The following is a 16982-nucleotide window of genomic DNA, read 5'->3' as shown; positions in this document are numbered from 1 at the left end:
TGAGGGTCATATAGGATGTCACTAAGAGGTAATTCTCTTTGAGATTTGAACTAAGAACTAGAGTTTGGCCATTGGCTTCCAAATGAGGAGAGAGTTATGCTCTTTGAACTTATTAAAGTTTCTGCAAGCAAACTTATTGTGTCGCACAATTTGTTGGGATTTATTACATCCAAAAGAAAAAATTTCAAAATTTTTTCAATTTTTTGAAATTTCAAAATTTTTTGAAAAATTTTTCAATATTTTGAAATTTTTTGTCATCAATTTCTTGTAACTAATTTCCATTATAATGATCCTAATCTATACATTTTCTTAACTTTCAGATGACTATAACTGTGTACTAGCCATATGTATTATCTTTGTATATATATTATTATGTACGTGTATATTATATACACATTTCCTGCTCCAAGTGTTTGCTTCCTTTTCATTTGGCTCTTGAGAGCCCAAATAACCCACAATAACTTGCTGAGTGTATTTAGCTGCAGGAAAAAAGGTTTCTGATTAACTTCAATTCTTTCAAACATTAAAAGGGACACACTGAAGTGATTTAAAAGAAATCTGTGGATGTAAGCTTCAGAATCCTCAGTGTACAAGAATCCAGTGAGTCTCTAATCCACTGTCTCTCTCACCCGAACAAGGTATCTCCCCCCAGTGTGCCTGCAGATGAACCGATCGGAAAGACGTGGTCGGGCGGGCCGCGGGGGAGAGACCGATGAGTGGTCGCTGTGTCTGCGAGGTGGTCGGTGAGAGAGGCAGTCCCTTCCCCTCACTCCCAGGGCATACAAAGACAATTTGCTTTTCACGTAGTAATGAAGGACAATGTTTAACAGACAAAGGAGCTTCTAGTTTATTATTGTGCTGTCTTTGACTAGAGCTAGATGCTGGGGAAAATGGTAATTCACAGTGTGAATGCTTCTTTTCCAACGTACGGGTTATGGCTGAGCATGTACATTGTACATTGCAGATGGTACAATAGTGAACACTGTGAGAACGAGGAAAGCATGAATTACAGCTTTTCTCCCCTTGCTAGCCGAGAAACCAGGAATTTCCTCACACTGATTTTTATGTCTGTGTGTGTATGGGTGATTCCTTAGCAGTGTACACTGGTGGATTCTGATAGATAATTTTAGGTTTTAGAGTTTTAAAATTAATGTATAAAATCTACCACAATGTTCTTAGGACACCTATGTTTGTCTGCTTTCCCCTCCCAGTAAACCAATACAAGGTACAGGTGTTGCCTCATTAACTTAATTCACGCAAATGAAAACATATTGCATGATTTTTTCTCCATGATGATATAATCCCTGAAATATGATTGTGCTGATTCACGCAACAAACTTTGGGAGAGGAGCATTCAGCCTCTTTTGTCACTTCCCTGACGTTGAAGGGTTTTACAGTCCATGTATATTTGATTTCAATGGAAAAGTTGGGGGAATGTCTCTTTCTCACATGAGAAATATATTTTCCTCTACTTTGCCTTTTTCCATGTCATAGAACACACAGTGATATAGAGTTGGAAAAAAGGGAAGGCCAAATTTCCCATGGTGACTGACACAGAAATTGGAAGCCCAGATGAGGAACTATCTGAAATAAGTGTGCTTCTTCATTTTGATTCAGTGTTTGGATAATAATTCCCAGAAAGTGACATTGATTTGATTGGAAGCAACGATGGAAAACAGTGAACATATACCAGAATGCTTTCAGAGTCCTCTCATCTTACTGGAAGATGCCTGAGCATCTTAGAACAGCTAGGAATGGTACCATGCTGTATTTATGGGGAATGGCAAGTCTGTTTTTAAAAGTCTTTTGTGATATTATTTCTATGTTTTTAATTTATTGAATTAAAGCCAGGTTTATTCAATTAAGATAATACACTTCAAGGTTAACTGCCATTTGCTGTTCATTTAGGCAAGCTATTGTACAGTTATGTAAATTTCATGAACAGAGACACTACTTGAGTGTCTTAATTACAAGCAAAAAGTGTCATTTAAATATGAATTAAGTGAATAGTTGCCAGAATTTCCTGTTCCTGTATTTACTATTTTCTTAAAATCGAAGGCTACCCAAATGATCTGCACACTGTGTACTAAGATTTTTCTTTTCCTTGTGAAAGAAAAACACTCCCACTACAAAATATTATTTTTAAAAAGTACAGAAACATGTAAAATTGTCATTATTTTAATGGTCATTAATCAGAGCAACATCTGAATAAGAGGGGGCCAATTTTTCCCACTGGGCCACTGACAGTCTTTTTAATGTTGTTGCCGAGATTTTAAGAATGTTTCATCTTATACTAGAGGAAGTAATTTGCTACAAATGTCACTTGCTCAAATTCACTATATATGTGCATTCTTGTTATAAAAAATATCCTCCTTTAAATCTGCCCATTTATAATGCATCTAAACATTCACATTTCAGACTCAAACACTGGGAAGTGCATGGTTTTACCACTCTTCTGTGTTGAAAGAAATGTTAATTTTAAATTTAGAACTGTCACTGCAATTGTGTTTAGCAAAAATGACTCATGACCTGATACTCTGCTGATTTCTGTGAATTAATTCCCCATGCATCTCGGACTTACTGACATTGTTTTTGTTTGTCTTTATATTTTTGGATGGTTCCTGTGTATAAAAATGACCCAGAGACAAATCTGGCATTAATCATGAGTAAAGGAAGGATTCCCAATTAGTTAATGAAAACCACACCTCAGTTCCGTGCAGTCAGTTCCCAGCTTCTGTCCAGAGCCATAAGGCTGCTGCAGCCTGGGAAGATATTCTCAGCAGCCCCCCAAGGTAGCTCCTGCTCATTGCTCCCCCCAGGAGTGAGAAGTTCACTATTCACTCAGTGCTTGCATCATCCTTTCCAACATGTTCCCACTGATACATTAAAGGAATTAATTGCTCATAATGATCTCACCATCTGTTAACAGAGGTTCATACCTACAGGCTGGTGGCATGCGGTGGTTCTATTCAGGGATCAATAGGCAATGCAGGGCGAGCGCTTTCCCACATTGCCTGCCTTGACGCGCTGAAAGGGGGTGGAGGGCTCCGTGCCGGCCATCTGCTCCTTGTCTTTCTGTGCAAGACCTTGATGCGGTCCAGCACAGCTCTGATCTGACTCCAGTCCGATTGGAATGTGGCTGATCTGAGAGCCTCTCAAAGCTGTGAAAGTGAGTCAAAAGGAGATGCCCATTGTCCGGCATGGCTGAAAGAAAATGATCACTTTAAAATTCATAACTCCCAGGTGCCTGCCATCTATTCATGGGAAAAACCCTCTGAACTTCTCTTCATTAAAGAGAGAGAGGGGAGTCTTGCTAAAAAGAGAGAAAAGGAAGTAGTTTGTGGGAATGTGCAGGGGATTTTCAGGCTAAACAAATGAGGAATTTGGAATTTTTCACTTGTATTAAAAGGGCTGTGTAGGGAAGAAGAAACTCTTATTTAATAAAAGCCGGGGGCATGGAATGCCTTCCTGGGTACCTGTAGCAACTAATACAGAACATTTTAATCTTCTCCAGGAAAATTCAAAGATCACCCTGCCTTTTTACTTTTATTACCTGAAGCTGAGAAAGTTTTTCCATTTGATTCTGGACAACATTCCTAGTTAATTTCCATTCCTATTCTGCTGGGGTGCAGTTTGGGTGGGAATTTAGGAAAGGATGAGAGTCTGAGAAAACGCTTAATATGGTCCAGAACATCAACAGACATACTGAAATTCAAATCTATCAGGTTTTTCTCAGGACGACTTGATTAGCAGGGTTACCTGTACCCACCGAGGCATCTGTTAGGAGCACAGTCCTGTCTTTGTCTTGAACAGCACAAGAGCCATGAAGAAATAGTAAGGAAAAAAAGGTAAAATCTCCGTGTTCAGGCAACTGAAGATGGATCTGAGTCCTAGAGCTGTGGGAGACCAAGACTGGTGGATGAATCAACTAGTCTTCCCTATTGGTCATTGCAGAAAATTGATATTGCATCAGAACCACATAGGGATTTAAAAAGCATTTATGAATTAATGAAGTTAAAGCCAATACAGAAGTATGAATAGAGAGGATAACCTTAGGAGGTTAAATGACATGCTCAAAATCACAGTTAGTCGTAGAACATGAGCTATAACCTTAACTTACTGGCAATTTTCTTTTTAACACTTCATACTGCCTCACCTTAGTGGTGTGGGATTTAAAATTATTTTTTTCTCAGCTTTCTCTACTTAAAATATAGATTGGTATTACCAACCTAAATCATTTAATAATTTCTTTTAAAATAAATCTTCAGATAAAGGAATTCAGTAAAGTAACAGAATACAAAAGAAATATTTAGAAATTGGTTGAATATACATCAACAGTAGTCCATCAAAAAGAGAAACTAAGAAAACAATCCCATTTATAACTGAGTCAAAATAAAATAAAACACCTAGGAATAAATATTAATGAGGTAAAAGATAATTATACTCAGATAATTATAAGACATTGAATAAAAAAAATGAAGAAGATTCAAATAAATATAACTTGTGCACAGATAGGAAGAATTAACATTATTAAAATGTCCATACTATACAAAGCAACTTATAGGTTCATTATAATTCCTATCAAAATACTAATGGCACTTTTCACAGAACTAGAACAAATAATCCAAAAACATATATAGGGCCCTAGCCAGGTAGCTCAATTGCAGAGTGTCATCCCCATACACCAAGGTTGTGGGTTTGATTCTCAGTCAGGAAACATACAAAAATGTATATGGAACCACAGAAGGCCTAGAATAGCCACAGCCATCTTAAGAAAGAAGATTGAAGGTATCACATTACCTGATATCAAACTATACTACAATGCCAGAGTAATCAAACCAGCATGATCCTGGCATAAAAACAGACTAGAAAGCCCAGAAATAAGCCCACACATATATGGTCAGTTAATATATGACAAAGGAGGCAAGAACATACAATGGGGTAAACAAAGATAGTCTACTCAATAAATGGAGTTGGGAAAATTAAGTACTTGCATAAAATGAAACTAGACCACCTTCTTACAACATATACAAGAGTAAATTCAAAATGGATTAAATGCTTAAATATAAGACTTAAAACCATGAAACTACTAGAGTAAAAGATGGACAGTGAACACTGACATTTTTCTTAGTAACAATTTCTTCTGACATTTCTCCTTTGGCAAAGGAAACAAAAGAAAAAAAGCTAAACAAATGGGATGAAATCAAACTAAAATTTTTTGTGAGGCAAAGGAAATCATCAGTAAAATGAAAAGACAACCTACTAAGTGGGAGAAGATATTTGCCAATGATACATCCAATAAGGGGTTAATATCTGTCCCCCCCCCCCAAATCCAATTAAAATGTGGGCAGAGGAACTGAGTAGACAGATTGCCAATAAACATATGAAAGGACGCTCAATGTCAATCATTACCAGAGAAATGCAAATTAAAATCACGGTGAGATATCACCTTACACTGGCCAGAATGGCTATCATCAATAAATCAACAAATGCCCTGGCTGGCGTGGCTCAGTGGACTGAGGGCTGGCCTGTGAACCAAAGGGTTGCTGGTTCGATTCCCTGTCAGGGCACATGCCAGGTCCCCAAAAGGGGGTGCTCGAGAGGCAACCACACATTGATGTTTCTCTTCCTCTTTTTCCCTCCCTTTCCCTCTGTCTAAAAATAAATAAATAAAGGCCCTTTAAAAAACAAATCAACGAAAAACAAGTCTTGATGAAGATGTGGAACAAAGGAAACTCTTCTGCACTGTTGGTGGGAAGGCAGATTGGTGAAACCACTGTGGAAAGCAGTATGAAGTTATCTCAAAGAATTAAAAATGGAACTGCCTTATGACCCAGCAAACCACTTCTGGGAACTTATCTGAAGAAACCCGAAAAACTAATTCGAAAGAATATATGTACTCTATGTTCACTGCAGCATTATTTACAATAGCCAAGTTATAGCAGCAATCCAAGTGCCCATCAACAGAAGAGTAAATAAAGAAGAGGTGCTACATACATACAGGCTCACAGTTGTTTATATGGAAACTAATACAATAATTAGTAAATAATAACACAAGAATAAAGTCGATGTTTTGTATACTCATGACTATAAACCTACTTTTCCCCACCCCAGGTTAAATGGAATATTATTCAACCATAAAAACATAAAATCTTACTATTTGTGACAGCATGGATGGACCTAGAGGATATTATGCTAAGCAAAATACATCAGGCAGAGAAAGAAAAGTACCATATGATTTCACTCATATGTGGAATCTGAAACACAACATAAATGAATAAACAAAATAGAAACAGACATAGACACAGAAGACAGACTAAGGTTTCCAGCAGAGAGGGGGGCGTTGAAGGGCTGGGGGCTGGGTGAAAAAAGGTGAAGGGATTAAGAAGCACAAATTGGTAGTTACAAAATAGTCATGAAGAAGTAAAGTACAGCTTAGGAAATACAGTCAAAATATTACAATAATTATGTATGGTGCCAGGTGAGTATTTGAAATATTGAGGGAATCACTTTGTAAAGTATATGATTATTTAACCACTATGCTGTATACCTGAAACTAATGCAAAATGATATTGAATGTAAATGGTAATTAAAAAATAAAATTAAAATAAATAAATTCTCAACTCTCAGCAAGATTATGAAAACTAATATTTATTGCTAACACATATGAAATAGAAAACAGATCAAGTAATAATATCAGATGGAAAATATTGCAGTAGATGGCAGAACCTATTGGCGAAACAAGGAGGTAAAGTTCAGTTCTCTTGGATATCAATAACAAAATAAAAGGAAGAAGGGTAGGAATTGGCAATATCAGTGCTGAGTTACTCAGTTGGTAAGCATGAAGTCAAAAGTAGATTATGGAAAAGAAATGGAAGAATCTCAAAAATAATGCAGACTTCTGGAAATGAGAGAAGATATATGTAACAGAGTAAGTGTTGCTGCCCTTTCTTAACAAGTAACTGTCCGCCACTTTAACCATATTTTTCCCCTAGAGTTTTAGATTAAGTCTATTGAGAGATTTTGTTTTGCTTGACTTTTCCTCTGTGGGAGCATAACTAATTTATAGTGCGGTGGATGGGAACATAAAATGTTTTTGAATAGAATTGTGACACTATCATTTGTTTTCCTCTCTAAGTATTTTTTTTATCAAAATCTTTCAACTCTTAAAAGTAGCAATGTTCAGAATCCTTCTGAATTCAGCAGTGCATTGCATTTCACCAACTTATTCCCAAGAGCTAAATAGAATAAAAGCAAATGACAGAAGTTCTGGAAGCTTAGACCAAAGAGACTACTTGTTTTTTTTTAAAAATATTTTATTTATTTATTTTTAGAGAGAGGGGACGGGAAGGAGATAGAGAGGGAGAGAAACATCAATGTGTGGTTGCCTCTCATGTGTCCTCCACTGGGGACCTGGCCTGAAACCCAGTCATGTGCCCTGACTGGGAAGCGAATCGGCGACCCTTTGCTTCACAGGTCCGCCCTCAATCCACTGAGCTACACCAGCCAGGGGAGACTGATTGTGTTTACAGGAGATTTAAGTGGAAAACAAGAACTCAAGGTCAGTTATAGATTTGTTCACTAATCCAATTTGAGTCCTAAATTACTAATTATCTGACTCTATGGTTATGCCAGAATTGGTGAAATACAGGTGGATCTCGCCACAGGCCCTTGTGTAGTATAACTAGATTGACACCTACTGGATGAAGATTGCCAGCTGCCAAACAGCAATGGCTAACACTTTCTCAAGTCTTTAAGCTTCAGTCTGGAGCTCCAGGGGAAACTCTGAGATTATTACAAGAAAAGTGAAAAATATAGGTAAGCCAAAAGAAGAAATGGATTACCCACAATCCTCCTTTCAGGGATAACTGCTGCTAACTTTTCAGAGCATACATTAAATAACAACAAAATTAAATAATAATATTTACATTATCTTATAGGGTATTTAAGTTGAAATATAAAACTGTAGATATTTAATTATTATTGACCTATTAACAAAGATGGCAACGTACATATGGGTCAACTTAAAAGCTTTTCACTCAGGGATACATTGTGAACCTCTTCCCCTTTCAATAAATAGGCATCCAAATCCATTTTTAATGATTTCACATATGGTTTAGGAGCTATTCAAATAGGGGTTCTCTGAAAGATCTGAGTGTCTTTTTAGGACTGGATAACTCCATACAGATTTTACAGTAGAACTAAAACAATTCATTCCGTAGGAATGAGGTTCATTAAACATTTGTTTAAAAACTTATTAGTTATATTTTACTCTGTCAGTGAAATGATGGCCGGTTAGCTCCGTTGGTTAAAGCATCATCCCCATACACCAGGGTTGCAGGTTCAATTCCCAGTAAAGGTACATACAAACATGTATATGGAATCACAGAAGGTCTCAACTGTTGAACTAGGAGGAACATAGTTAATGAAAGTGTGCCTTAAGAATGAAGCATACAAAGGTACTAGCTCAATGGCCACAAGTAGTAATACAATTAAACACAACAACAAAACTTTGAACCAACAATCCACAAAATACCAATGCAGTACAATACAGAAGTCAAAAATTGTTTGTACCTTTAATGGATTTGGGTGAAGAATGCCATTGGAAGGATCACAGGGAACAGCTTGATTACTGGCTATGTTACAAGTTCAGGGCTTTGGTCCCCAAAGTTATGCCTTTAAGACTCGAATACACAAGTATTCTGACTCCTAGAGGAATAGAACTGCGAATGTGTTGATGTCAACCTTATTTCTAATATTTCTTTTTCTTTCAAATGCCTTTTGAGACCTGATAGCTGTCTTTCCTAAGTCTGTCCTTTATTTTTTTTCAGGTTTTTTCTCAAGGACTGTTATTTGGGCCATAAATGCCCATCTTTTGTAGAGATGAATGCTATGTTCTTTTTTCCTTTCAAGGATTCTACAGGAAAATTGCATCCCCTTTAATTATTCAGTTTTTGATAATAGTTTTTTAAACTTGCCTTTGCCACTATAATCAACTTACATTTGCTCAATCATCTGACTTAACTTCGTTCTCAATCCTTGTTTAAAATGAATAAAGATTTTAAAAGCACAAAACAGAAGCAAATACACATTAATGCTACCCTACCCCAACCCTCCAATTCTCACACAAACAGGGCTTGTGGGGTTAGCTGATCTCTGAGTTTTATTATTTTCCCCTCTTTTCTTTTCTTTCTTTCTTTCTATTTTTTAACTGCATGGAACGCAAAAGTTTACTGGGGGCAAGGGGTTCAATGACTATTTTTCCCTCAAACAAATTAATCTTGTATAACCTGCATTATAAAGGCTATTTTTAAAAAGAGGAGGAAATAATCATGTGGGCCTTATTTGGAACTCTTGTGGGTTTGAGTTCACATTTGCACCAGCCAGAGATTTTCAATTAGCAGTGCCTTAGAAAACAGGAACCCCTGCCTTTGTCAGTGTCCTGTGGAAGAAGAAGAGCAAATAGATTGGAAATGGTCTTATGGCTCAAGCTCCTGGGAAAATGTAACAGGTGTTACAGCTCAGCTGGGTGTGAGATTTATGAAAAAGCCCACTCAGACTTTGCCCATAGAATTCTGCTTTCTAGCCAGGGCTTCAAGGAGGAAGAAACTAATGACTTCATTACCATCTCAATTCTGGGAAATGCCTGGTCCAGACCTGAATCATTAAAGGAAAGGTATAGCACTCTGGGTGACCTTACAAGATCAAAATGTTGTTTAGAACAATTCCATTAGTCAGACCCATAAAACTGAAGAACACACCCTTTCAGAACAACGCTTTGCCCATAAAATGATTTTAAAAAATCACGAACAAAATAAACCCATACAGAAAAGGAGGGAGAAAAAAGAAAAAAACCCCATAATCTGTACTCATCATGCTGCACTATTTCCTCCGCTCCCTTTGAAAAGCCCCCACTTCCAGCACTTCTTCCCTTCTCTCTGTGTTGTGACACATTAAATGGCTCTTGTCACTTTCGCATTTCCAGTGGGTTATAATTGGGGGGCAAGGTAGAAGCCAGGAATAATGACAAATTTCCAAGTAGTGGAAGGTGAAATAAATCTCTTTAGTACTAAGAGTACTAACAGTAGTAGTACTTAAATGGTGGCAATTCACAATAAATTTTTTATTAGATAATTGCCTCTTTTATTCATCCGCAATGGAAAAAGCAGCACGTGCAAGTCTGTCTTCTGTCCTACTTATTCCTACAAATAATCCTTTGCAGCCATTGTATTGCATTTTATTTTATGTTGCTACTCCATTGAGAAAAAAACTTGGCCAGTGAAAAAATAACGCAATTACAGTAACTGTCCCACAGTCTATTTATCTCTAAATGCCAGGCCCCTGGCAGGGGGTCCTCCACCCCCAAATACTCAGTTTTATTATCCTCCCACATGCTCAGCTTTCCAGGACACCTTTGAGAAAAAAAAGTCAAAAGGCAAATCATTCATAAGGCCAAAACTTTAGGGTTGTGAACTTGCTTCAGAAAATCTTAGGTGCCTCCATTACATCACATTTCTGAGAAAATAAACTTCACATTTAAGTCTCTGATTACAATTTCTCTTATAAAATATGTGGTGATGTCTCTCCAGTAGATCAAGAGACCCTTTATGTCCCAGGGGACATGCTGACCTTGAACTAGCACTTGTCACCCAGAAGGAATCAGATTAGGTCGTTCTTGATGGGGGGGACTCAAATGTTGGAAAACTTTTAGTTTCATGAATAGCTAATAGGCTTAGTAATCAATACCTGTAAAAAACTATTGTTCCAGTAACTGAAAGTATGACCCACCTTGACCCCAGGAGACCATAAGCAGTTCCACCTTTGTGCCTCAGGAGGGCTGCAAGTAATTGGGATGGTATCTGAGCCATGGTACTCCAGGGTGAGATGCCCACTGCCCAGGACACCAAGACCGGTCCAGGACACAGATGAAAGAATGCTGCAGCTTTTATCTGATTAACTTTTTCCCTGCACTCCAAACCCCTTACCTACACTTTTATTCTCATAAAAAGTATCTGTTTAAAATGAAATTTAAGATGGTCTGTTAGGGTACAAACCCGCCATCCGATTAAAATGTCCATAAAGATTCAATCCTTGTCTCTACTTACTGAGTCTGGTAGGTGACAAGGAAGCATGAACACTGGCTTTTCTGGTTTCATTCTGATTCTATAGTTGCTACAGCCAAACGGGGTGACAGTGTTTGAATGAAGTAATTTGGAGGCCTGAGGGCAAAAAATACTGCTGCGTATGGCAAAGTTACCAAGTAAGTGTTACGATCCTTGGTCACTACAAACCAAGCTAATATCTGCCCATCATTACAAGTATTATTAGGTTTATTATATATTTGAAAACTTATTGTAAAGAACATGAAGTGGCCCCTAGTTATGATGTTTTGAACATTATTTCATGATGAGGACTTTGGGTTAGAGATTACAAATATTCTGAAAGAAATGTTTGTTAGTCAGTAGAATATATTGCTGAAGAACTATATTGAAGGAAGTGTGCAGAGATGTACTCGTATAGACCTATAACGTTTTCCTCTTTTCTTTTGTATTTTGCTTCTACCTGTATCTCTTTGTCAGTGTAAACATGTGTGCATGAGAACATATTGTATAAAAGTCTTTCGAGAGTAAGTTTTACCACGTATAAATTAATTTTCCCTGCACTATCTCACTCAGCTTTCCATACCAGCCCCTGGAGGTAGATAGATAGAAAAGGAAACTAGGCTGAGAAACTTTTTACTTATGCTTAAAACCAGATCTCCTGGCCATTCATCCAATGCTCTTACATTGTTTTGAACTCCTGAGGATAATCTGGACTTCGGTCAGGCCATCTACGGTTTTGATATGGTCTCAGAATACTTCTTGGCACGGTTGCACACAGCAGTCTTTAATAAGTTCTTTATGAAGATAGTAAGAAACACTTTAAAAAATTGTTTTGCTTGTTATTCCTTCCTTAGATTCAGAAGTAGGGTTTTGAGTTAGAAGATGGTTATAATTATTAAGGGCACCTGGGGGTTAATGATTCATAAAAGAACTGTAAAGATCTGGTGTAATATATAGACAATAGGACCTCTACCTTCCTGAACAAGGAACTAAGGAAGGGCGTGGTTAGGTGGAGGAAAGTATCTTGACTATAGGAGGAAAATCCTGAAGATATCCTACTGGGAAACTCCCCCGGCCCCTTTGCAAACGGCTGTCACCACTGACTGTATTTTCCTTTTGGCTGCAGACTTGGAAGCATCCTGGGTGCTCAGCAAACAATTAGGAGTACAGGGAAATTTGATCCAAAATCTTTGCTGAGTTAGCAGAAAGCACACACAGTGTTAAACGGCCTTGCTTGGGTTTCTAAATCCTTAGTGAAGAAAAAATCTGCAGGAGTTTGGATGACTTTTGAAGCTTCTAAGACAATTAAGGAACTACGGATAAGCTAAAGATAAAAAAATGCTGAAAAAAGGAAAAAAAGACTTAAACTGAGGTATAAAAGTTATTATTCAAGCCTGAGATAAAATCTGGTTTATAATGAGATTAACGAATTAGGGTTCCAACTAAATAACAATAATAATTGCTATTTTTAACATTCCTGGCACTGTATCAGCACAAGGAGAATAGAGTTAAATAAGATACTCCCCTGCTTTGAAAGAGGTAAATTAGAGAAAGTTTGTAAAGCATTAAAATTGCACAGCACTGTACCAACACAAAAGATTACTTGTGTATTGGGATGAGCTTCAGATTGGATTTTGCAGATTGACTTGCAAAAGCTCAGGTTTTTATCCTTGAGCTAAGGGACTTGGGGCTCGTTCAAAACAAATATGCAGAGAATGAAACATTAACTAGACAGTCCTGAGATGTGGGCACTATTCCTTTTCTGCTCAGTATTTTCAACCAGTCAAGGCACTGTCGAGGTTCCCTATAATGACCACGGGAGTTACTGAGTAACCTGTCCTTGCATGAGAATCACTTGGCCATTTCACAAAAATGGAAGGGGTATCAACATGAATTTCTTGACACTTTTACTCTTGCAAATGGTGTGTATTTAGTAGCAAAAGAAATGTATGGTACTGGACGATTATCAGGATTGCTTTATGATGATGAGAAGTAGGTTGGAGCCTATTTTTTAAGTTATTACGTACTTTCCAGTTGGCATGTTTTGTCTGAGTTGGTCTTTATTTTAGAAGTTGGCAGGACTGGGAACTATGCTATGTTATTATTAAATATTATTTCTAGCTTGGAATTTTGGTGACATAATATAATCAGACTGTTTGCCATCTATTTCTCCCTCATGCTTATTTTATCCTCACTTGCCAATATAAATGGTAAAACAACAAAATCAAACTGTAGTTTTATCCCAATATTCATTTTATGTTGTTTGACATAACTTTTCTACAGTTACTATTAGTCCAGATAGTGAGGCAGAAAGTTAAGATTATATCATAGTTACATGGTGCCTTTTCTTCTGAGGATTTTAAACCTCTCCTTCTTAAAGGCTTACTAAATTTCTATTCCCCGACAAGCGTAGCGCAACATCATTAACCTCACTTTACAGACAGGCAAACTGAGGTGTAGGGTTTAGAAAGTTACAATCAACATGTTGGGTGTTTTTGGTTATTTATTTTTAGTTAGTTTCTTGAAACAATACATTTTTAAACATTTTTCCATGAGTTAAAGGAAAAAATAAGTTATTTTTACATATTTAGTTTTAGAGGATTTTATTTTATTTTTTTGCCAAGACAAGATGGTAAGAAGAGTGACAAGTCACCGACTCTTAGAGGAAATGTCAGTCATCAATTATTAAAAGCTGTCAAATGTTGGAGGGTTCGAACAACCCCATACATTTGTATCATACTTTGTATTTCCCAGGAGCTAACTGTCTCCTCAGAGGTCACCTCTGTGGGTGGCACTAATGAATTGCATTCAGCGGGAATTCTATCTATACCCTATTTCTGTGAATATCACTGTACCACAGATCTGCCCTCACAAATTGAGTTTTTATGCTATTTGCTACATGAGATGCTGTTTATAGGTAAAGGGATTGCATAGTCCCTGACAAATAAGACATGCTCAATATGGTGTTCACAAACCTTGTGATTGCAGTCGAAGCTTCTCTCTCCATTCTGAATGTGCTAAAGCCCAGGGTTAGATAGCCAGGGGCAGAGTTTCAGCGGCCCTTGCAGAATCCCGTAGCTGAAGGAAGAGGAATTGAAAAGGTCATTTTTCTTTAATTTCCCCCTCCCACAATTTGTTTCTCCTTTCTGCAGCTTTGCATAAACTTGGCCATTTTAATTGCCCTCTAGACTTTCTCTAATTGATAAGCCTGATTATTAAACCCAATACATTTCATTAGAAGAAGTAAAGATACAGATGCCAAATATCTTGAGAACATAAGTGTTTTCCCAAAATATGTCAGGGTAGGAGTCAGGGAAGAAACTCCATAAAATTTTCATGTTTACAGTATGATGGTATTCATACGAAGAAAAGTCTATGTTTTAAGTAGAATTAAGTTTTCATAATTATTTTTATTGTATAATGTTCATGAATGAAGTTCAATAATTTTGTGATATTGAGTTCTATGAATAAAAAATAAGAAATTTAAAAAACTGGCCCCAGCTGGTGTGGCTCAGTGGATTGAGCACTGGCCTGCAAATCAAAGGGTTGCCAGTATGATTCCCAGTCAGGGCACATGCCTGGGTTGCGAGCCAGGCCCCCAGTAGGGGGCGCTTGAGAAGCAACCACATATTGATGTTTCTCTCCCTCTCTTTCTCCCTTCCTTCCCTCCTTCAAACAAAATAAATAAAAAATTTTAAAAATAGATAATAAACAAATGAAATATAAAAATATGATTATCTGAAAAGATACAGAAAGGGCACTTGACAAAGTTCAGCATCTATTCACAACAATTCTCAACAGAACAGTTATGAATAAAAATACGAGAAATTTTAGGCAGAGAGTAGAATGGTGGTGGCCAGGGACAAGAAGTTGGGAAAGTGTTTGTCACAGGGTATAAAGTTGCAGTTGTATATGATAAATAAGTCTAGAGATTGAATATCATTAATAATACTGTATTGAAATTGGAAGTTTTATAACAGGTTTCATCTATTCTTATCATACACACACACACACACAGAAACTATATGAGAAGATAATGTTGATTGGCTTGACTATAGTAAAAATTTCACTATGTACATTAAATCATTATGTTGTACACCTTAAATAAATACAACTTTTATTTAAAAGTTGGTCCTATAATCTATGAGATATTTCTGTACCCAGTTTTTTATTTGCACATGCAAATTTATATACGTGGACTTTACCCACTTGTTTGCTTTTCCCGGGAACTGTGGGATACTACTATTTCAGATATTTGACAAACTTATTGCTTAATTTGTATTTTAGCTGAATAAACTAAGCTTTTCTTAAGTGATTTTTTTGGATAAGCTTTCTAAGGTTAGTACTAAAATAATAACTCACTAGTTGTAGATCTACCTTTTCCAATCACTCTTGTCATTTCCTGTGTATGATTATCTAGTATAGATAGAAGGAAAATATTTAAATTCTGAAAATAACAAATTCAGAACAACAGATTGCAGAAAATAACAAAACTCAAAATAGTGGAAGTTAAGTAATATAGATAGAGTCATGTAAAATGCAAGGCTTCCATACTGAAGAATTAAATGCTGAGATATATGCTAATTAATGTGACTTTTACTGAGAGTAAGGTTGGCGAGGAGATTGCCTGCTCAGAGTGGCCCCTTTGATGATGAAGCATCATTAATATCATACTGCAAAGTCATGTCACATAGAGAGAGAGCAGGCAACTTGCAAGTGGGTGATCTGGGCTATAATTCTAGCTTTGCACTCACTAGCTCTGTAATCCTGGAATAATACTTTTTTTTTGAACCTTGGAAATATACTTTTTCTGAGCCATTTTCTCATCTCTAATACGGGAAAAATAACTCCTACTTATCTCAGAGGGAGTGGGAGAACAAATGCAGTATATTATACTGTGATATGCTATAAAAATTTTCCATTGTTATATTATTTTGGGTTCAGATATGAAAACTAGGTATCAAAAATGCAAGCTATTTAACATTTGCTACTGAATGTGGAAAAATGACTTCATATCAGTACATTTAATGTTTTGCATATTTTTTCACATAGCAAATTGTTCAGTACCTGGTTATCAATAATTGCTTCATCTGGGGTGGAAAATAAATACCTATTCTTCAGATTTGTAGACACCTGTTTGTCAGAAGGGGAAAACAGAATTAGCTACTGGGAACAGAACACCATTTGGGGGTAAAAAGTGTTCTTCCTGTACTGGCCCCATTAAGCCCCAGCTAATCTTGTGCACCAGGAGTTTTGAGAAGTGATGCATCAATGTATGACAGTGTTTATGCATAGAAATATGAACAGTCTTGCCCCCCAACTTTTAACCTAAGTAAATGTAACACTATATTCCAATGTATTTCTAAGATGTTCCTGCTCTATGGAAACCAGTGGGTAAGAAGGGGGGCATTATGTTTGTGGGATCATATTTTATCTATTTCCTTCAAAATCTTATGACAGCCCTGGCTGGGTAGCTTAGTTGACTAGAAGAACATCATCCTAATACACCAAAGTTATGAGTTCAATCCCCCAACAAAGCACATACAAAAAGCAACCAATGAGTGCATTAAAAAGTAGAAGAGCAAATTTTCAAAAATATTTTATTTATTTTTATTTTTAGAGAGAGGGGAAGGGAAGGAGAAGGAGTGGGAGAGAAACATCAATGTGTGGTTGCCTCTCATGTGTCCCCTCCTGGGGACCTGGCCTACAACCCAGGCATGTGCCCTGACTGGGAATCGAACCAGCAATCCTTTACTTCACAGGCCCGTACTCAATCCACTGAGCTGCACCAGATGGGGCTGGAACAGCAAATTGATATTCCTCTCTCTCTCTCTTCTCCTCCTCCTCTTGCAAAATAATCAATAAATAAAGAAATAATAA

The 16982-nt window shown here is 37.0% G+C and overlaps 1 long non-coding RNA gene across 1 annotated transcript; it reads left to right on the top strand.

The window, feature by feature from the left end:
- Nucleotides 1–585: 585 nt before the first annotated feature.
- LOC118981163 (uncharacterized) lies at nt 586–16624 on the top strand. The gene is made up of 3 exons (XR_005065282.1): nt 586–600; nt 681–685; nt 16563–16624. It is a non-coding gene; the product is annotated as an uncharacterized LOC118981163 (long non-coding RNA).
- Nucleotides 16625–16982: the final 358 nt, after the last annotated feature.

This window comes from Sturnira hondurensis, unplaced genomic scaffold (assembly GCF_014824575.4).
Source record: "Sturnira hondurensis isolate 20B ecotype Veracruz unplaced genomic scaffold, ASM1482457v3 Scaffold0023817, whole genome shotgun sequence".
NCBI classification, from domain to species: domain Eukaryota; kingdom Metazoa; phylum Chordata; class Mammalia; order Chiroptera; family Phyllostomidae; genus Sturnira; species Sturnira hondurensis.
This window is presented reverse-complemented; position numbering and strand designations above follow the sequence as displayed.